This window comes from Passer domesticus, chromosome 12 (assembly GCF_036417665.1).
Source record: "Passer domesticus isolate bPasDom1 chromosome 12, bPasDom1.hap1, whole genome shotgun sequence".
Lineage (NCBI taxonomy): Eukaryota > Metazoa > Chordata > Aves > Passeriformes > Passeridae > Passer > Passer domesticus.
Genome location: NC_087485.1, coordinates 18,840,159 through 18,862,333, shown reverse-complemented (window position 1 = coordinate 18,862,333; position 22,175 = coordinate 18,840,159). Strand labels below are relative to the sequence as shown.

The following is a 22,175-nucleotide window of genomic DNA, read 5'->3' as shown; positions in this document are numbered from 1 at the left end:
GCCCTTTACTGTACTTTTCCAGCACAAAGAATACTCAACACCTCTCTCTCTCGAAGGAACCAACAATATGACAGCCTTCTGTTCCCTTGTGTCTTTCCAAGTATTTCCCAGGTATCTCTTAATTTGAGGACTAAATTTACTAGGAAGAGACATGCTTAGCAGACATACAAGAATCAGAAGGGTTCAGAGGGAAGGCACTGATGAGAAGCCCGGTCTGCCAGCAACCATCTGTTCTGGAGAAGGAAACAAAGCCACAGATTGCTCCCAGGCAGCTCCCCGCAGACGCTACTGAAGGACTATTTCTAGCTTGTGGCTAGAAGGTGTCCAATAAATTGACAATTTCACTTCTTCCCACAGAGTTTTCTGATTAGCAGCACTGAAATTACTGTTATTTTCACTTGATGAGTATCGTAGCCAAGTGTGTGGGTTTGGGGTTTTTTGGGGGGGAATTAGAGCCAGATGATTGGATGCTGAGCCCTGTAGGCAAAATTTTTGATTACATGTATTTTAACAGTTTTTAACCACTCTCCTACTACTACACATTACCTTATTTTGTAACTTTACTAGACATTTCTGTACATCAACAAATGCTCTTTCCATTTAGAAGGTAAGATTCTAAATAAGTCACAGAAATAAAAAGCAATCACCTTTTACTAAGGAAGGTAGGATTAACAGAGACTCTGTAGGAATAGGATTTGAAAATACATCATTTTGTACAGCAAACTTTTCCGTGTAAAACCTGCATTAAGCCTGAGAAATAACATGAAACCAGTTTAAACTCACATCCTAGACCAGGCCTATTTCTGAGCAATTCCTAAAGCAGGTAGCACCTTGACAATTATGTCAAAGGGATCCGTTTGGGATGATTGCGCGTTTTACATAATTACCAAATAAACGCACTGAACACCAGTGTTGTATCCTGCAGTTTGTTCAGCGAGTGACTTTGGACAGAAAAGGAATAGAGAACTTCGCAGGTGTCGCCGGCGACCTCCATCTCGAACAGCTCTCCTGAATCGGGACGCTGCATCTGACCCCAGAACAACAGAGTGAGAACCCTCACAATTTTAAGCTGATATAAAATATTCACTGATTAATTCATCCCCTTTTTGCGCCGCCAGCCCGCCCCTCAGGCTCTTCGCCCCGCACCCGGGGCCGCTCCCGGCGCTCCCCCGGACCCCGCGGTGCCGGTGCCGGTGCTGCCGCCGCCGTGCCCTCCCGCCCGCCGCGCTCCGCCGCCTCTGCCCGCGGCCGGCGCCGCCCGCCCGCTCCCGCCGCCCCTTCCCGCTGTCACTCGCGGCTCCGCCCGCCCCTCGCCGGCCCCTCCCCGGCCCCGGCGGAGCCGCCGCCGTTTCCGGAGCGCTCGGCGCGGGGCCCGGGGCTGTCGCGGGCAGGTGAGTGAGCGCCGCGCCGACCCCGCCGAGCCCCGCGGCCCGGCCCGGCCCCGCCCGCGCCCGCCCGAGCCCCGCAGCGCGGCCCGCGGGCCCGGCCGTGCGGGCACCGGGCTGGCAGCGCCCGCGGCACCGCGGGGACGCGGCGCGGAGGGCGGCAGCGCCGGGGCAGCCCCTGGGCCGCTCGGGAGGCGCCGGCGGGGGCTGGGGCCGGGGGAGCCCCGGCCGGGGAGAGGCGGGGCGGCGGTGCCCGAGACCGTGGCCGCGGTGCCCCGGCGGGGCCGGGCCGGGCCGGCCGCGGTGTCGGGGGCAGCCCGTGGCGGTGTCGGGGCAGCCCGGGGCGGTGTCGGGGGCAGCCCGGGGCGGTGTCGGGGCTGCGGCCGCCCCCCCGTGACCCGTGTGCGGGCAGCCCGGGCAGCGCGGCGGGGCCGGGACTGCGCCTGCGGGAATTCCTGCGCACCTTCCTGCTCCGCGGTGACCCGGGGCGCCCGCCCGGCGCGGCCCCGCCGGCCCCCGGCGCTGGGGCGGCCCCGCCGCGCGGCCTCTCCCGGGCGGCGCCGGCCGGAGCTCCGCGGGCAGCGCGGCTGCGGCGCCGCCCAAAGCCCGGCCGGGCTCGGGGCCCCCCGGCCGCTCCGCGCCCCCGGCCCGGGCCTGCGGGCAGCAGCGTCCCCGGCCGCTGCAGGGGCTGCGTACAGATTGTTCACCTGATGCGAGCTGCGAGTGCCGCTTGTTGTTGCCGAGCCTTATGTTGCGTGCATATGGTAGCTGCCAGCAGAAGAGGATAACGCATTTTGGGCTGTAGCTTAAAACTTTACCAATGCTCCCTTGCTTCTCCCTGCTTGGGGGCTTTTATTCGTTTGAGTGGAGAGGAAATGGTAGAGGTATGTATTTGTCGGGTGAATGTCGGCTTAGTACTTGAAAGCAGTCGGAAGGTCTTATTTGTTTGTTTTATGTGAGGTTATAAACCTTGTTACGGGTATAAATTGGCCGTTATTATTATCATTACTGTTTTTATAGAGGCACAGATGTCTGGGTGCTGTGAAGAGGGCCGTACCTCAGCGGCGTGTAGCTGCCATAAACTCGGTGCTGCAGAGTGGCTCGTGGGGTGGCTTCGGAGGCACATGCAGCTGGCACGGGGCTGAGGCTTGGCGCCCAGAATGGCGCTGCATCTGTAACTGCCGGCTGGCTCTTGGACAATCTCGCGTCTACAGCTGGTGGATTTTAAAGCCATTGTTGCTGGATGTTTCTGTTTCCTCAGCTCAGTGCTGTGGGCAAAGGGGTAGTGGTGCTCTTGAGGAACTGTGTTTGTTTTCTGTGGGCATGGGCGGCTGAAGCTCCCCTTCCCTCACCTCTCTGAGGTATGTGGCATGTGCTGTGTGGCTCCTGGCCACATGGAGGTTTTGGTATGCAGCTCATGGGATCAGCAGTCTTGGCCCATTTTGGTATGTGCACAGGTGCTGTTTGTATATCGTGGGTACCAACACGATTTTGCACTTGGCTCGAGTCTTCTGACGGGCAATGTTCTACAGAAGATAAAGCTGGACCCTTCTGTATAAAATGGCGAGTTTTCCAAGTTCAAGACTTGCAGAAGGTTTTTCTTTGTTCTGGTATTTTCTGTTCTTTGTTTCCCAGCAGAACTTTCTAGGTATGTTTCAGGTCAACGTAGGTGTTCCTGGTGCTTGGAGGAGCCAGGCTGGGAGCAGCTCAGAGCCAGTGCTTTCTGTGCTTCCTTGGTGGGTGTAAGGCAGGAGTGCTTCCACTGGCCGCTCTCATTCTGCATCAGGAGTTACTCTGGGTGGTTAGGAAGCTGGAAACAATGTGTATGGGGAATATTTATCTACGTGAAAGTCTGTTTGGAGCCTCTGAAATTTTGGCTAACAGGTAAATAATCCCTCATAAAATGTAATAGGCAAATGTGTGCTAATGACGTGTAAAAGTGAAATCTAGGTTTCTTCTGCTTCTTGGGCGTCATCTTGGATTTGGTCACTGGTGTCTTATTTTTCTGAGGGTGTGCAGTCTCCAGCTTGAGATCTTTATTCCCCACTTCTTCCCACTATTATTATTTTTCAACACCCCTTCTGCCTCAGCATACAAATGGTGGCCAGTTTTTCTTTGCAGCAAAACAATTGTATTTTTCTGTCCTAAGTAAGCTTTTCTTTAAACCTGACACTGACAGTCATTTTAAGTGGTGCCACTTGCCTTACTCAAAACAGGGTTATGTCAAGAGAAATTGTGCTGTTGCTGCTTTTGTTTATGTGGTAGTACTGTAATAGGAAAAGACTTGTTCTTGGTACAGTGAATGCTGGTACACCAGAAATCCTGCTAATGATAGTGATTAATGCGTGCTGCTCAAAATAGCTATCACTGCTGATATGACTAATTGTGCTGTATGAGAAGAGCTCCTTTATTCCCAGTAATCTCAACGTGTTTCTAGAGTTCTAGAGAAGTGTCTGATCAGTGCAGACAGATAACTGCACAGGGAGATACAGAACTTGCTGGAGTGTGGCAGCTCTCGGGAGCTTGCTGCTGTGCTGCAGAGCCAGTCAGGGCCGAGAATGGGTATTTTCTTGTGGTGATTGTAGGTAGATAGAATACTATTACAGGAATTGGGTGTTAGCCAGTGCAACAACCTACGTGTTGCAAACAATGCCAGAGTATTGTTAGTAGCTACAGAAGGGGTTTATATTGTACATGAAAGATGACATTTCCAGCAGCATGGGTACCCTCATCACAGGGTGGTGTGCTGGGGCTGGCTCCGAGGGCCACTGGAGCTGCTGCACTTGACACAAATCTGTGTTGAAATTGCTCTGCTCCTCCTAGAGCTTGGTGATGTGTCTGGATACTCTTCCCAGGCCTTGAGGCATTCAGTGATGGTGACAAGCTGCAGGCAATCCCATGCTTCTGGGCCACGGCACATTCGAGGCTCTGTTTGGATTTTGTATGTGCTGGAAACTTAGTGGGGACTGTGCATCTAAACCATAGGAGGTCCTGTGTCTTGATACCTGTAAAATCTGAAATTCTGTTTTGAAAATTAAGTACAATATGTTAAAGATGGGTTTCACACTCACTAGGAAGAAGCTTGAAGTTGTGTTTGTTGCACCTTTGGCTTTGTGTTTCTTCTCCTCTGCTGTTCATGTACCTCAAGACAATTTTACATTAGGAGTTGTTTAGACATTTGTCCTTTCAGCCATCAAAGAAATACTTGAGGTGTGTGTGGGGGAATAGGACACATTCCATTCACAAATTCTGCTTTGCAGGTTAATTGCCAATTTGGTCTGATGGGATTCCAGTCTTGTAGTGTTCTGTGGATAAACTGGTTTAGTCCAGTCCTTGAATTTTGTCAAAACTGTGATTAAAACAAGGAGAAAAAAAAAAAGACTTTTAAAATGGAACTTCAAAATTATACTTTCAGTGGTTATGTGGTGTGTTTCACTTTGAAGAGCTCTAATGTGACTAGACAAATTGTTTTGAGAACTGTGGTCTTGGAATGTCAGTCTTGTCTTACCCTGCTGTAATTAATGAATTATTGTATTGGCTACTTAAGATAAAATTTGGGGAATTGATCTGTGTGATTCTGTTATGGTCACAAGCTTTGTGAGGTAAACCATCTTCCAGGGATTCAGGCTGGAGTGTTTTGGAGTAAAAGAAAAAGGAGTGAGTGTGTGTGAGAAAAAGCAGAATAGAAGGTTTGAAATGCTAGCCAAGCTTTGAAGAATGACAGAAAAGGGCTGAAAAGGGGAATGCTCAGGACCCCAGGTGCAGCTGGGGGAGTCCTGGGATGTCTGTGAGTGTCTGGGTGGGTCTGAGGTGGGAGTAGCTGAGGCTCTGTGAGCCTTTCAGGCATCTTTGAGAGGCTGTGCAGCACGTCAGGCATTTTCCCAGCTGTGATACTGCATTCCATCGATGGCAAATTGGCTTCAGTCTGGTGATAACATACGGCAGCTTATCCAACTCCAGTTGGAAGTGTGATATTCTAGGACTTGGCTTTGAAGAACCATTTGCACTAAGGAAATAAATATTCTTCCTTCTAAGGAAAGCCCTCATAGGAGAAAACGATAGCCCTGGCAGATAGAATTTTTGCTGTATTAGCTAAAAAGCAAACCAAAAACTTTAAAAAAAAATACTCTAGAGTAACTGCCCATATTTTACTGTAGGGTCACATTGACAAAACAATGCCTTAGGAAACATCTTTATAATGCATCCCTAAGTTGTGACCAATTCCTGCTTATGTTTTTATTAACATTTTCTCCGTGAAATAGCTGATGAGTATTTTCTGGTTTAGGCTAACTAGATTTTCATTGTTCCTTCTCTGTGATCTTTTGTTGCAGGCTTTCCTAACAGTTTGCTGCTTTTTCAAGTGGTTGGGGGGTTTGGGGTCAACGGGACTCTGTGGTTTATCGAGTCATATTACACTGGGGTACTTGTCAGGCATTAACATTTTCTGGTAAGCATTTCTGTACAACAGCATTGCAAAAGATAGATTCTTTGGGAAATTTCAGCAGGAGAATTCTTCCACCACCCTGTCGGTTACTCCTCATGTTGAGCTATTCTATTTTTGTTCTTTCCTGACACTACCTTTGTGCGGGTTAGAATGCTGTAAGGGAACATGTCAGCTGGCTGTTTAATAGCAGTGGTTTAGGTGTGACTCTTGTTTAGTTGTGCACTCAAAGCTGACATTTAAATGGTACTGTCCAATTATAGAAAATTCCTCGGGCCCTGTGTCGTGTACTCTGCAGTCTGGGAACAGAATAAATTCCTCAACCTAAATGGCTTCTGAATGTAAGAGAAAGTTTGTTTCCCTTGATAGAAATAGTAATATTGAACTTAGTTTCTTTAATGCTTTAACACATTTTGAGAACTCTAAAGCAGAGTTGTAGAGGAGAGGGTAGGAGAAGAGCAGGAACAAGGGACTTCCTTTTTTCTATTTCTGCACAGGCATCTCTAGTGTGATTCATTCATGTGAGGGTTGTCTACCAATGAAATTTATCTCTAATCCTGACAGTAACTGAGTGCTTTTAGTTTCCCAAGTAGATTACCTGACTGTCATAACTGGTATGTTTGTGAGTTTCTGGATGGTGTTGGGAATTCCTCTGGATTTACCAGGGTAAAGTTAGATCCTTTGAAGCGTGTCCACATGATTTGTCTCATACCAGGATATTCAGGGCAATGATACTAGGTAGTTTTTAATGAAAGTTGAGCTTCCTGCTCTTCTGTACATATTACAGAAGTTGGCAGTGTACCTGGGAACACTTTGAGTCCAAGCACAAGGACTTCCCTGGATGAAGATAAAGCACCTGAATGTCTGCAGCTCACATTCCAGCAAATTCTGGAGATCTTTCCTGAGAGTCTAAGTATAAGATAATATTTTTTAAAGTCCCTTAAAAATATTTCTAGCTGATAATCTCATCCTGAATAAGCCAGATATTCTTTTTCTATGATCATGTAACAAAACTGCTGAAAAGCAGAGGGCTGTAGTGCCTAGGAAGGACAGACACACAGAGAAACATTCCTCTTCTTGAGAGACTCTTCTCATGGCTGCATCCTCTCAGCTGCAGTGAAAGACTGGGGAATCACAGGAGAAGGATCACTGTGGATAAATGTAATTCTGTGCCAGACTCCAAAAGATTTGAGGAACGTAACCTCTTTCTGGTGGGTATTTCAAAATGTTTGTCAGAATGCTTTTTGCAAGTCTTGCACCAGATGGTTTTGTATTATGTGGAAGGAGGAAGGATACCAGGAGGAAGAGGGTACCTAAAAATGCTATTCTTCCAGTTCTGTGTGTTCTTCTTCAGGGGAACTTCAGTGTAGGATGAGTTTGTAATGTGCAGGTACTCAGAAGAAACCATATTTGTCAAATGCAGGTAAAAATGAATGCAGGTGTTTATCATTTGTTAGAGGTCCCTGTGTGAAAGAGTGGAAGATCCTGAGTAGAGGAGGTACTTGGTGGGAGGGGAGAGTAGCAGTGCTGCTTGTGTTGAGAGGGCTGCAGCTCTTGGTCCAAGCAGGAGTTAAGGGCAGGTGATGTGAAATAGCATTAACTAAAACTAAGTTAAGATGTTTAACTAAGTGCTAAGATGTTGTTCCAGAATCCTGCTTCATCAGTGCATGTTTCTCAGCTGCAGAATAAACTTATTTAGCCTCTTACCAAACACATAGTTAGGTATTTATTTGTGGTTTTCCAGCTGAGCAACACAACTTGCAAATATTTAAATAGTAAGGCAATAAGATCAACCCTTTTTGCTATATGAGATAAGCATTTGCAAGCAAATGATGCAATCAAAAACTTTAATATGATGATGAATAGATCTTCTCCTAAATATGCATGTGTTCTTTAGGAAAAAATGAAAACCTTTAATTTACTAAATAAACAAAAGGGAATGAAGAAGCTTGGTAATGATCAGAATTTTGTTTTACTGGGTTCAGTTGTGAATAGTGCACAGTCTTGGTGAAACCAAGACTGTTGTTGGCAGGAGAGCAGAGTGTGAGTGGGTACTTGGACACTCCTGACGTGCAGAGAGCAAACTGGGCATCCTTCAGTAACTGATAGTGCAGTACAAATAAATTGTCCTTCCACCAGTGTGAATAGATGCACATCTTCTGAGAAACAAGGTTAATGCTTTGGTAGTGTTACACTTCTTTTTGCTGTTTTTAAAGAGAAGTTGTTTAAATTTATGTATAGAAGAGTAGGGTAGGTCAACTAAAAATTAAATCTCCTAAAGAAATGCAAGTGTATGTGAACTTGTAATTCTGTGGCTTATTTTTGTTTCTTGCTGATGAAAATTGTATGGAGTCCTGGAAAGAAATGTTAGTTATTAGAACCAAACCCCGAAAAACAGAGCATGTTACAGCAACATTCTGCTTTTGGGAACATGCTTGGTTCTGTATTAAAATGTTGGAGAAGTCCTTACTCAAAGGAGTCTTTCTGTCTGTCTTGTATTGCTTTCAGAAGGAGAATGAAAACATTTTTTTTTGAGCAATCCTATTAGATCTCATAATAAACTTCTTTGTGTAAACATTGCAATAATTTCCAGGGCAGCAGATTGTGATGTTGAATTCAGAACTTTGACCTCATTCCAGGCCCAAAGAGGAGCCAAACCTTGTAAAGTTTTAGGCAGGTATTATAAAATAACTTTGATAATTAGCAAATTTTATATAAAAGTTGGCTATGAATTTAACACAGACTTGTTCATACCTTCTTCTTAGGAAAGATATTCTACAGATTCAGATTATCAATGCAAATTTAAATGTTGTCTTTCACATGAATGACTATTTCAGTTTTAAGACCAAATGTTGGGTTGTGGGACAGTGTATGGTCTGGTTTGGCAGTCTCTGGTCAAGTGCACTTAGAGCTTTTTCCATGTGGAAAAGTGGTACATCTGACCTGTGCTATTTTGAAGTAAATCTGTTGCTTGGTTTAGTGGTTAGAAAAGTTCCTTGACTGGTTAAGTGAATCCGTTGCTCTGCAGATGTTTCTGGATATGAAATCTGTTGAAAACCACTAATGATACATTTTTTGTTTTTGTATAGGAATGTTACATTTTTGTGGTGATGAATTGGTATGATAGATTAAATCTGTAGTTGACACACAAGATTTAGGGAAATGTTTTTGGGTAAAGTGCATTTTCTTCCTTTGAAGATGCAGCAGGAAAGGAGCTTGTTTAGGTTTGTTTTTTTCTAATCTTAGTTTCTGGAATGGTTGGGTTGTAGGAGGTTTGACTGGGGTTGTCTGATACAGTCAGACAAATGAATAACAGACATGGTTTGCTCTGTACTTGTGCTTCTGCTGAGCAGGGGTTGGAAGATGAGAGCTGTTCTGTGTGCCCTCCTTGCTGTATTTCAGAGATACCAGGTGCCTGTCAGATCCAGGAGCTGTCCTCAGCTGCCAGGAGGGGCCGGGTGGTTGCTGTGTGTGTTTGGGCACCTTCCTGAGGGCTGTTCTTTGGCCAGGTGTGGGAATGGCTCAGGCTGGCAGAGGGCAGGGCTGAGGAGCTCCTCTGGCTTTAAAGGTGCAGTGTATGAGTTTAATTTGTTCTTTAACAGCTGCACAGATTGTTGTTTGTGGAGTGCATTGATGGGGGGGGGGTGTGACAATTTGCAGTGATTTTTAACTAAGCTTCTGAGGACGTGTCTATAGGTTGGCAGGTTGCTGTTCTTCAGGTTCCTCTATCCTTACCCTCTTGTTCATGATTCCCTTGCACTTAGGGGGGTTATTGATGGACATGTCTGTCTAGACTGCCTTTTCTTGTTTCAGCATCTTTGCTGTGTTTCACTTGAAGGGCCTTTATGGCCCTTAACTTGGTGCAGTATAAGAGATGAAGGCGGCTGCTGCTGGTTTTATATGACATGACTTTGTATGACATTTGGCTTAATGTTGTAGTTTGTTCATTTTCCTGAGACATTCACATTTTTATGGGGCTTTTTTTCAGCTTCACATTGCAGCCAGTGGGTGCTTTTCTCTGTCTGATGTTATATGTTGTTACTGGTATTTTAAGTCATGTTCTGAAACAGGAGAAAATGTCATATTTCAGTCAGTTGATTTCTGCTAAAAAGTTGTATCTGTATTTTGTTCTGAAATTGTTGTAGGACAGATGAAGCAGTTTCTTTCCAAAAATTCTTGTGCTTTCAGGGAGGTAATGTGTCTTCTTTGCATATGCTGTTTGGTCTGGAGGATGAGTTCTGGTCTGGAGCATGAGTTTTCTCTGCTGTGTTGATTGTATTTCACTGCACATAAAATGAAAGACCAGGAAAAACAAGGCTAAGTATAGTTTAATAAATTTTCTACACTACATAATAATGCTCCTTTTCCTTTTGACTTTCTGAGTGATCCAGTCTTCATAATCACGAGTGTTCCCAGGAAGGTGTGCTGTGTTTTGATTCAGATGTTCAGTGTGTTGAAGAATAAATTATAATATAAATGCAGGGCATCTTGCATATTGCATCTGTGCTAAATATTTTTCTCTGAAATGAATTCTAATGTGAGCAAAGTTAAACTGGTATAATTTGGAACAGTAGACTTTAGGCAAAATTGCAAGTAGATGTGTGTGAATATTGATTATTGTGCTCAGTAGCATGTGAAAAACCTCATTGTGCCTCAAAGCACTGTTGCCTTAGTGGACTTAAAATCCTTTATTTAGCTGTCGCTAAGGATTTGTGTTGAGGGGTTTTTTAAATTTCTTCTTTTACATCACACCATTGCCTAGGTGCTGTAGTTCAGTGGCTTTCCCTGGCCTTCCACTGTCAGGCAGGTAGTTTTGGCCAAGGGATGGTGGGTTTCTGTCTGAAACAGCCCAAACCTTGTGATCTCAGAGGATCCACTTCATATATTCTGAAAAAAGCAGGGAATGGTAATTGCAGCTGCAGAATAACCCTCAGAGGAGACAAATTGACTTAAATATATCTCTGTGTGTCCATAGGTGTAAGATACCTTTGTCTTAACTGCTGGGTATTCCAGCACAGGAGGTCAGATGTTGTGTGCCTCTTTGATAAGAACCAGCATTTACAGGACTAATACTTCAAAAGTGATGCTTTGTAGATGATGTGAAGGGAAGAACTAGTTTTTGTTTTCTCTGGTGAAATGACTTTTTCCCTGAAACTGCTGCTTCATGTTCTTCCTTATGGAAGATGCTGCCTCATCCTGGACTGGTGGTGAGCTGGAGGTTGTGTGGCAGGTACTTGTGGCTTACTTGCACTTACACTGCAATGCCTCTCCTTTTTTTTTTTGTTTGTTTTCTTTTCTTTGTTCCAAATGTTGGGTTTTGTTAAATAAGAGAAGACTGTAGTAAGAAACATAGCAAAGCCCACTGCTCATAGTCATGAACTCAATAAGTAATTGAGAGAGACTATTCAATGTAATCTTTTAGGACTATAAATATTAGGTAAAAAACCCTTTATGAATAACAAGCTTAGATTTGTCACTTTTCACAAAAGCATGTAGTGATATGACAAGGGAGAATGGCCTTTGCAGAGGGAGAGTAGATTTTGATTAAATATTTGGAGGAAATTATGCACTGGGAGGGTGACGAGGCCCTGGCACAGGGTGTCCAGGGAAGATGTGGCTGCCCCGCCCCTGGAAATGTCCAAGGCCAGGTTGGAGGGGCCCTTGGAATAACCAAGCATAACTGGGATAATGGAAAGTGTCCCTGCCCATGGCAGGGGGGGGATGAGATGGGCTTTGAGGTTCTTCCAACCCAAAACATTCTGTGAATTCAGGATAAATAAGTCAGGTATTTACAACATTGGTATATGGTAAAAACCTCCATGCCACAAGATTTTTTCATTGATGCTTTTTCTTGAGTAGTTATCTTCTAGGTGCTTACTAGTAGAGGTTGCTTAATTTAACACTGAAATAGGTTTTATTAGTAGTAAATAAGTGTCAGTTTGGTCACAACAATGGACTTCTATTAGTCCAAAGTGTGGACACAGAAATGACCCCTAAACAGAGTGTATGTTTCAACTTCAGAGGCAAAAAAATGCCAGCATAATCACCTGAAAAATATGAGAAGCAGTCCATGGAATAATTTTCTGTTTCAGACAGAGAATAAAATATTAGCTGTAAGAGGAGCTAAGGTTCCATTTTACAAGTGGCTCTGCTGTTTAAAGTGATTTGCTGGTAGGCATGCAGCAGCTCAGAAAGCAGCAGGATGCCTCACTAATAGCATTTGAGAGCCCTAAAATATAGTTTCATCTGAATTTTGAATATTGTTATGTTGATATGCTGTAAAAAAAAACATCAGTTTCATTGCCAGGCACAGAATCATCTCATTTTTTTAATGCTGCTGAATCCAGTCACTCTCCTTTCCCTGTGCTTATTTTTGTTCTTACTTTTAGTTTTTAGTTTTACTTTTTTTTCCTGCTTTAAACTTTAATTGCCATATAAAACTCTCCTGGTTGTATGTGTTACATAGTGAGGATTGGAATGTTAGCTGAAAGATGGGGAGAGGAATCTGCCGTGCTGAAAATGCAAAAGATTTCCTGTTATTGTTACTCAGTTTGGTGCGAGTTAGTGTCCCTGGGGCAGCTAAAGCACTGCTTAAACTCTCCTTGCTTCATGGAAATGCACAAGTGGTAGCAGAGGATAAACCCTTGGTGTATCCAATAATACTCTGATTGTGGTTAGTCCCAGTTCTGTCTTCAGAACACATTGTTCCTAATAAAATCAATGCACAAAGTGGTGTGGCCTGCTCCAGCTGCAGAGTGTTACTGCATGCTTTGAAGGAAGGTAATTATTTTATTTATTTCTAGACTTGAAATTTTGAGCAAATGTCTCATTGAAATTCAACTCCCTCAGTGGGCAGAACGTGCATTGTGCAGCGTGCACGTAACAGCATTGTTAGGTACATGCAGGAAATCCAGATCTTGTATTGCTGTGGACTAAACCAAACCTATAAATACCTCAGTGTGTAGTAAGGATGCTTGTCTGATACTGTGGGTTTTAAGCTGGGTGGAGTTAATCTAAAAGTAGGGAAAAGAAATTGGAAATGGACTGGTGGTGTTGAATTGGAAGAAAGAAAGCAGGATATGTTTTTAGTGTTCAAAATTTGCAGGAAACTCCAAACTCACGGTTATAAATAGAAATGCAGAAAATAAATGTGTCACCCCTGTGTTTATGCATCACAGTGTTCCCTGAGAGGTTTCCACAGATACATATTGTGGACTTACTAAAAAATATCTATATTCTACATAATTGCCTAACAGAATAATTCTAAAAGCAGAGCAGAATCCTTACAGAGCTGTAGAAGGAAGGAGTACTGGTAGAGTAGGAACACAGCTCCCTATTTTTTCCATCTAGCACTGTGGGGGACAGGAGTGGATGGAAATTCTCCTGCAGAAGCATTTGCTGTTTTGTTTGGTTGTGCTGCAGCCATTGGCACTTTCTGCTGCCATCAGTAATTCAGGGGCACAGGACACACAGGTTCAGGTTTTGTCAGAGCCTGCCTAATGCGGAAAAAATGTGGAAGAAGGGGCATTATCATTAAATGGAGAACAACATAAAGAGCTGAAAGAGCTGCAGTAGAAGTTCAAGCCTCAGATGTCAAGGTCTAGCAGCAGGGTTCTTCCCAACCACTTCATTGTTCCCTGGGCTCTGTTACTTTGCTCCTGATCTTAAAGCAGATGCAAGGAGAAATTTTTTCCTAAATAATAATTTCTCTTACCTTCTCCAGAGCCATTGTGGAAGCTGTTGTTTCCATAATATTGATTACGAAGAGTGTGGGCATTGGGTTTTGTCCACAATGAGCCTGGCTGAGCCATAACTGCTGTGTGATGGTTCCGCTGGGGCTGGAGGGACTTGGAAGCAGTGAGTGTGTGGGAAGGTCTTAGCTGAGATCTGTGCTCAGATAGAAGATTCCTGCTGTGGTTCTTGAGGGGGTGGACCTGCAGTGTCCTCCCAGCAGGCTCCCTGGCAGGGAAGCTCTGTGAGCTCAGCCAGGTGTGCCAGGAGTTTGTGGCAGGTAGCAAAGTCACAAGGCACAGCGGCTAATTCAGTGTTTACTAGATCATGTTGGTAGTAGATCATATTTACTGGTTTAAATGGAGTTGTTAAATTAATTTTTAAGCATTAGTTTAATGACTGTGTTTTTAAGTATTACAGAAAACCATCAGGCACTGGGTGCTCAGTGTCCATTTCAGTGTGCTCCAGCATGGACAGCAGTGGTAGCAGCCCTGCTGCCAGCTCCTGCTGCCTTACCTGGTGATGCTCCACTGCTCCAAGTCAAAGGCTGATTTTTCACAAAAATAGTTCTCAGGTTTTCTTTCAGAAATATTAAAAAAAATGCTATTTTTTTTCAGTGAGCTTCAAAGCTTTTCATGTGCTCATTAGTAATTTGAATGTTTCCTCTAAAGGATTGTGTGTTGGAAGGGTTGTTTTGACTTAGCTGAATGTGCATTGCATGCTTTATTGGAAATGAAGGCACAGATCAGCATGCAGCTCCAGGCTGCATCAGTGACTGTGACTTTCATAGGGAAAGGAGCCCTTTCCCTATGAAGTAATGATTTTAAAATGGTGTCACGTATGGATTCACTCTGGTACAACTTGGGTTTCATTCTTTATGACTAATGAAGAATATTCTTAGCATAACTAAAATCACCTATGCTGTGTTCCCACAAGTTTGTGAAAGATGGGAGTGGAAACAGTGCTGAAAAATTAAAGACTTTACTGCTGTCCTTGATGAAGACTTAGAATTGCTTCAGTACCTTTCATAGTAAAGGCAGAGACTGTGGGAAAATTAACTTATATTTACATTGACGAGCAATATTATATTAGTTCTTTAAATGATGCATTTATTACTCTGCATAAAATACTTTATTCAGTATTTTGAAATAGCTGGGTTATTGGACAGGGCTGTTGTGATACTCTTTTTCCATTTGACTAACAGTATCCTTTTGAAAACATATTTCTACATATTTTCCTAGTGGCATGATAAATTTTTGTGGCTGTCATTCATTGACATGAGAATCTCAGTGAGGTTTTTTAAAATGCTTTGAGTCTTCATTTTGAGGTGTGGTAAAAAAGTTTTCAAATGTTGACCCTTAAGACTCAATGAAGTTACCATTCAAAATATGGGTTCATAACATCATGTTTTTGCTGAGGGATGAGGCAGTCCTGACTTGTATTTCTTTATGTTGACAGTGTAATTTTATATATTTATATATATATATATTTTAAAGAAAGAAAGTATTGTTATCCCCCATGAGTCACCTAGGGATGAATCTCATGGGCTGTTCCTGTCATTGATAACTTTTGTTTCATGATACCCACCTGGAGGATAAATATGTTAATGAGGTGACTCTTGACTTCACAGTTTCTCTGTTGTTTTTCAGTCCATTCCAGAATCCAGCTCTGCCACCTTAAAGAGTTCTCACACTTGATTTTCTCTAGTCTGGTATGTGTTCACTTATCTATTTCTATTCTTAATTGCTGAAGGCAGTCCTCCCACTTACACTGTTCGATTTGTGTGGAGCTGGTAAGAAATTCAAATGATACCCTGCTGAGAGTAGGATGGAAGCTGAAGGAGTGGGATGGAGAAGTAGAACAAGCTGATGGTATTTACTAGAACTGCCTGTGCAAAATGGTGTGAAACGACCCATATTGATTGTCAAGCACATTGATAAGGTATTATAGGTAAAAAAATTGACAAATTGTGTCACCTAGTGTCATGGTTCAAGGATTAGTCTTCTTTCTTAATTCTGCTTCTGTGGTCAAGTTGTCCTGTAACTGTTCATGTCTGAAATATAATTTGGAAAGTAATTTTGTGAAGTACTAGTGGCAGTTTCTTTGCTGTTAGCATCCTAGGCTGGCTAATTCTCTGATTAATCAAGTAATATCAGTATAGTTGGCCTTGTTCTGAAAATCTTGCTTCTGTCTTGGTGTGTTGTAAGTGTTTTGGGGTGTTGTCCCTTGGAATTCCCTTTTCCCTCAGTTTCAGTGAGGGGGTCCCTAGGGAGCAGGTTGCCCTCTGTGCAGGGTGAGCACAGCCTGGCTCAGCAGTGCCAGCTCCCCTGGCTCCTGGGCTGCTTCCTGGGGCTGAAATCCTCATTTTGGGCTGGGCAGAGGCTGCTCGGCATGGCTGCTGCAAACCCAGACCTGCTTGTGCCTCTTGGCAGCTCCAGGAGGGCCTGGCCATGCCAGGCTGCAACCTCCAGGCTTGGGATGCATCCTGGAAACTTCTTGTTTTTCAGCACTTCAGAGACAGAGGAACCTTCTTTCATTCCTCTGGGAGCTGTTCTGTATCAAAGTGCTTTTGTGGGGGAATTTGTTAGTGGAAAACCATTTGCCCTAGCAACTGTACAGATTGGGTATAATTGGTAAAAATAGGAAAGAGGATTTTGGATAGTGTTCATTAATTAAAAGTGGAGACTTTGACCACTGCCGTTGTGGCCTAGATGGGTGTCTGGTCCAGTAGGGCACTTTTAATTGGCTTTGTTTAACAAAAGTTACAGAATCAATGGCAATCAAACGACATATTTGTCATTGCAAAAACCCAAACAAGTTTAAGCAAAGTTCTCATAAATAGATGGTGTCAGATGAGATTTTGTAACAACCCTGTGTAATTTGTAAGACTTTAACCTAATGTCCATGGGTAGTCTCTCAAGTATGAATAATTGCTGGAAGTTAATGCTCTGCATTGCAAACTGCCCTGAAGTGCAGATCTGTTGTATTTTAAGGTCTTTAGATAAACCTTCCAACAAATTAAGCTGTTTCTTTGCAATGGAGTACTGACAGTAGTGTTTAATATCTTTTCCAGAGAAAGCTTTAAACCTATATTGTATAAATACATTGTTTCTAATGCTCTTAAAAGCAATGTTAAATTGTCCTCAACAAGAAACATATGGCTATAAATTCTGACATACTCCATGCACTGTCCTGACTGTCGGAAGCAGAGTGTGCAACGTGGAGGATATTTAATTAAAAAAATTGGGATAAGGGTCGTGAATTGTATGCTAGAAATAGAAAATAAGATTAGAGGTTATGTTTCAGGCATGGAGCTGTCTCTGGGGGGGGAACAGAACAAGGTTACTTCAAGGTTTGGAGCCTGGCTGGGGGATGGGAGAAGGGAGGAAATCCAGCAGTGGCTAAAAATGGTGCCTGGGGGAGTTTGTAGTAATACACACAATGGGAGCTGCCAGGCTGAGGAATGGCCCTGATGCTGAGCCTTGTGCATTGTAGCCTTCTCCTTGCTGGTGCCAGATTAGTCATGGGCAGTGCTTGGTACCAGAGGGGGGGTCCTGGCACCGGCACAGACAGTCCTGGTGCTGAAAAGGTCACTTTCTCTAAACCTGGTACTGGGAAATGTGTTTGCAAGGTGCCTGGCCAAACCCGTGGTAGATGCATCAGCTGGTATTGAGACATTGCTTAAATGTATTTGGCATCTTTGCAGTGCCTCGTGGCTGGCAGAACTTTACTGTGTCACTGTTAGGGCAGCAGAAAAGCCCTTTGTCAATAGAAGCTGCTGGGAAGGAGTGTCAGCATGGCTCGAGTCACCTAAATATCATTTAATTGAACCTTAGTCTTTCATGTTGCTGATAAATTTTAAGTATAATTGACATATCAGAAGATGCCACTTAAAATTTTAAATGTTTCTCTCCTGACTTTGTGAATAAAATCCAGCTGTTGTAAGGAGTATGGGGAGATGCCCTAGCATGTATTTGGTATGGTGTGGGCTTGGGATCTTCCACTTGGGTGTGTGCCACTGTTGGGACCTGGTGCTTCAGGGGGAACACACCTGAGGTCTCAGAAAGAGCTAACAAAAAATCAAAGTTTAAGTCTCCAGGTTTGCCTCTGGATGTTGTATTTCTACTGCATAGATCAATCCCATTGTGTTAATTTGTTTTATGGATTAAAACATTACATTTATTTCTCTTTCAAAATGCATTATACCAGCATAAATATCCCATTGTATCCTCTGCTGCACAAAAGAGTTCTTGCACAACCCAGTGCAGAAATATTTGGCACATAACCTGGTGACAAATCATGCCCATGATTGAGGGCTTAGTTGTTTATATAAAACTCTCAGTACTTTTAATTTCAGGACATGGTAAAGTGGTGTGACTGTGTTTTTTATGTTGTAGATTAGGATTGATAATTATTTAACTACTGATGATTTTATTGGGAAATATTTGAGAGTTCTTTGGTGAATAATTTTCAACCTAAGAACAAGGCAGTTTTTTTTAAGGGCAAAAATCCCATTCCATCAGTATTTCTGTGCACATCAGTGTGACTGCTGTGTGCCTTTCCCTGCTGTATAGTTACTGCAGAGCTCAGAGCTGGGAGGGAGGAGAGTGCCAGCAGAATTCTGTGTGTGCATTTGTTAGCAAAGAGCTCTTGGGGGAAGTTATTTATACTCCTTGGTAGCATCTACACCAGATTTATTTTCCAAACGTGTAAATTTATTTGTATTGAAGGAAATTATCTTCATTTTTAAGAATGCTAACTCTGTTTTGAAAGAAGCAGGAAAATGATTGTTAAATATTAAAATACTTGCTTTTCTTAATGAAAGGAAAATAATCAAGCTAGTTTTCATAGGAAGAGCATATAAAATGTAAACCCCAGGTAACTAATTGCTTTTGAAGAGAGAAATTTCTTGCAGCTTTCCCTGTGTCAGAAGTGGATGGAGGAGACCCAAGGCTGCTGCAGAATTCCTCAGTGTGCAGCTTTCTGATGTTGACCTGTGGCTTATTTTGGCATTTATGTTGTGTGGATGAAAGGCAGCAAATTATTGTGTGGACTGAAATAGCAGGTGGGATTACTGGAGCAGCTAATGGAGGGCTGGAATCCTGAGTCTGAGCGCTGGGAGCTGCTGCCCTGTGGCCTTGGCTGGGACAGGGCAGAGGGTGCCTCAGTCCCAGTGCTTGTGCCTGAACCAGCTGCTAACAGCCCTTGCACAAGACTGAGCAGCTCTTGGGGAAGGGTTTTCTCAGTTGTCTGCGTGTAAAGCAGGCAGAACAGCTAGATAAGCACTGAGCTCTGGGTGGTCTCCAAGGGGAAATGTTACAGGTGGCAAGTTTGGGCTCTGTCTTTTCCTTTGAATATAGAGATTTATAAACTGGAGGGGTGCTATATTTGATCTTATAACTAATCCTATTTTGGCTCCAGCTATGCAAGATGAGTTAGGGCTATTTTAAAAATCTCATCTATATTTAATTAAGCTTTAAAAATTCTGGCCTTAATGAGGAGGTGAATTCTGTGCCCAGGACACACAAGCAGCTTTTTTTGATCAGAAAAAATGAGGAAAGGTTATGAAGTATGCATGCTACTGCTTCTACTTTGCTAATCTTTATGATCTCAAATTACTTGTCACCACTGTTCCTTCATCAGCTACAGAGATTAGTTCTACATATGATAATATATTACAAACCATAGATTTGTTAGAAATAAAGCATTTTGACAGTTCCAAAAGTCTCCTGTCACAGAAGTCTAGTTCAAGAATGATTTTTAGAATTAAAGTGAAAACTACTCAGCTACTACTATTTGTGGAATTGCTATTTACAGTAATATTATGCTTTTATAGTATTATGTACACACTAATGTTTGGTTTTGTTATGGGAGGGAGACTGTAATTCACACTGGATTGCTCTGGTTTATTCATATCCTGTGACAGTGAATCAGATACTGCTGTCTATATACAGACTGAATTGCCAGCCAGCTTTGGGCCCAAATATGGTAAACATAATTATGTTCATTTGCTGTAAAAATACATTCTCCTTAGTTTAACATTTTCATGATTACAGTTTTCTGGTAATTCCATAATTTTCAGCATGAGAGGGATATGAAAGGCGTAATCATCATGTCTCTCTCTTGAGTGTAGAATATAGTTTGTTTTCCTGGGCAAAACTCCAGCTGTTCAGTGATGAATTTACTGCTGCTCAAATACAGTGAGCCCATAAAGCATTTGGAAGGGCTGTTCCTGGGACAGGAGCTGTGCTGTGGAGACTGAATCTCTGTGTGCACAAACAGAAAAAGCCCGTGGCTGCAACTGTCCTGTGGCACTGAGAGGATGTGCTGATGTCAGTTTTTCTGATATGGGCTCCTGTTTCTTATTTTTGGAAATGAAATCAATATCGTTTCAGAATACTTAATACTTCTCAAGTCAGAGACTTTCAATGAATGAGTTGGGAGAGCATTAAGATAAAGCTCCTACTCTGTACTGAAGGGAATAAATATTTGTAAATATTGGATTAGGTTTTAATTTCAGTCACAAAGGAGTGTTTATGGTAATAGTTATTAAATCAAAAGGGGATAGTTTGCTCATGCTAGATAGTACATGCTAGTATGACACTTCATTTATACAAGGGGGGGTTAGGATTAGTACATTTAATGGAGCTAAGAAAGTGCATTTGCAGGGTTTTTTCATTGTTTTGATGTAGTCTGGTATTGAGAATGTTGTAGATGAATTCTGTGGCAAGTGTTGAGAATTCAGGAGCAGCATAGTAATTTGGGTAAGGAAAGATTGTTGGTGTTGAGTTACTCCAAATGTTTTGAAAGCTTTCATCATCCTTGCTGCAAACAGGCAAAAAAAAATCACATACAGGCTTTACAGGATTTGCTGTACATAATCTGTCTCATGTTTCTAGTACTCAGAACTTCCTTCTTCATAGAAGAGCTTTAAATGTGTGGATGATCTATAATTTTCTCTGCCTTGAAATACTACTTTTATCCAACACTACTAAAATAATTAAAATGCCTACTGAAGTTACTCTGAGTTTAGCTTTTTTAAACTTGTATAGTGTCACAAACTCTTAAAACAGTTTGGCTTAGGGATATTTATTTCAGTTGGAAAATTCAAATGTGTGTGTGCTGCGAAGTGCAAGTCCTGGGGCATTTCTGAAATGTGGGATCTGTGTTTGCAGGAGCAGCAGAAGGGCTGCAAGTCTGAGAGGGAACAGCTGAGCTGGGATGAGGAAATGTTTCTGTTTGCAGAGGAGTTGTAAACAGTGTGTCCTTGTGGCACTTCTGTCGCTGGGACTGTTCCACTGCCTTCAGTGGTTGCTGCGGGTGGAGAGTGGCAAAGGAAAAGTGGCTGATGCAGGCTCCAAAACGGATCCACCTCAGCCTCCTTTATTTTATCCCTTGGAGGTCATAAATGGATTTGCAGGGAAAGGCAAGAGCAGGGTGAATTTGTGGGCAATACTGATTTAGAGCTGTCCTCAACAACTTGCTGCATCTGGGGTTTCCTGAGCTGTGCTCAGACTGTTCAGTAACCCAGGGGAGCCCCTCTGTCGGGGGGGTGATAAGAGATCAGAGCTGCACACTAAATTGGAGTGGGTAAATCATGAATTTATGCAGTGGCATAAGTGTCTGGCTTTTCCAACACAGCTGTTCCCTTCCAGATCTATTCTTCTCGCTGCCATTCAGCATCAGGCTGATGTTTAGCAAAACCACTCAGTTGTAGCACTGGGATCACCTTCCTCAATGGTAATGATCAGAGCAGAGCCCATCATTTTGCGTGTGAGGTTTGGATTCTTTCTCCATGTATGAGTTGATGAATTTACCCCTAATTAATCTAGTGTCTTTAGTCCCTTAGCCTGTGTGTATATATGTATATATATAAACATTATATATAGAGCATGCAGTATGTCATGCCTGAATAGTGTAGTATTGACCTGGGTTCTTATTCCCACTTGTCTTTCCAGGTCTTGTTTGAGGTGTGATTTGTTCAGGACAATGAAAGCTTCCTCAGAAGAACCTAACTCTTGAAAGAAGATGTGTTGAAGAATGTCTTTCATTTATTTCTCTGTGTAGTTGGTCAAAGAGTGGGAATTACTCTCATTTTTCTGAGTGTGGAAGCTTTTTCTGCAGTGTTTGAGTCCATGGACAAATCCTTTTAAGCTGATGAGAATAAAGCTCTACGTGGAGCCTTCTGCCTGCTTTCTTGATCTGCACTGACTCAGCAGTAACTAAGCTCTTCAAAGTGATTTCCTAAACCTCTTTAACGAATTTTAGTAGAAATTTCTAGCATGGATCTTAAGATGTGTATTGAAAACATCTCTTCTCAGTTACTGAAAATTAAGTATGACATTTGCTTGTGCTGGAAAGCTGCAGTTGGTGGTGTAACAAGGATTTTAATTCTGGCTGTGTGGGAGACACCACTAACTGGACCTGGAACTAAGCATGTGCCTAAGTTCATTACTGAAGTGAGCCCAGAGGTTTAAGATGTCTACTGTAACCTCATGGTTACACTAGGATGGTTTAGTGTTGGACTTTTTTTTTTTACTGTTTTTATTGTATTGTGTTCACCCACCCCCCATGTGAAAGCTGGTTTTCTGCATAAACTTGGGAAATGGTGATTTTTT

The 22,175-nt window shown here is 42.9% G+C and overlaps 1 protein-coding gene across 2 annotated transcripts in view; it reads left to right on the top strand.

The window, feature by feature from the left end:
• Nucleotides 1-1,303: 1,303 nt before the first annotated feature.
• Nucleotides 1,304-22,175, top strand: part of GARRE1 (granule associated Rac and RHOG effector 1) — a 60,561-nt gene continuing 39,689 nt past the window's right edge. Inside the window, exon 1 of one of the 2 annotated variants that reach the window (XM_064386936.1) lies at nucleotides 1,304-1,391. The gene's annotated coding sequence lies outside the window, so the exon portion shown is untranslated. Of the gene's footprint in view, nucleotides 1,392-2,096; nucleotides 2,270-22,175 lie in introns of those variants that run through there. The other variant, XM_064386937.1, reaches the window with a different exon arrangement.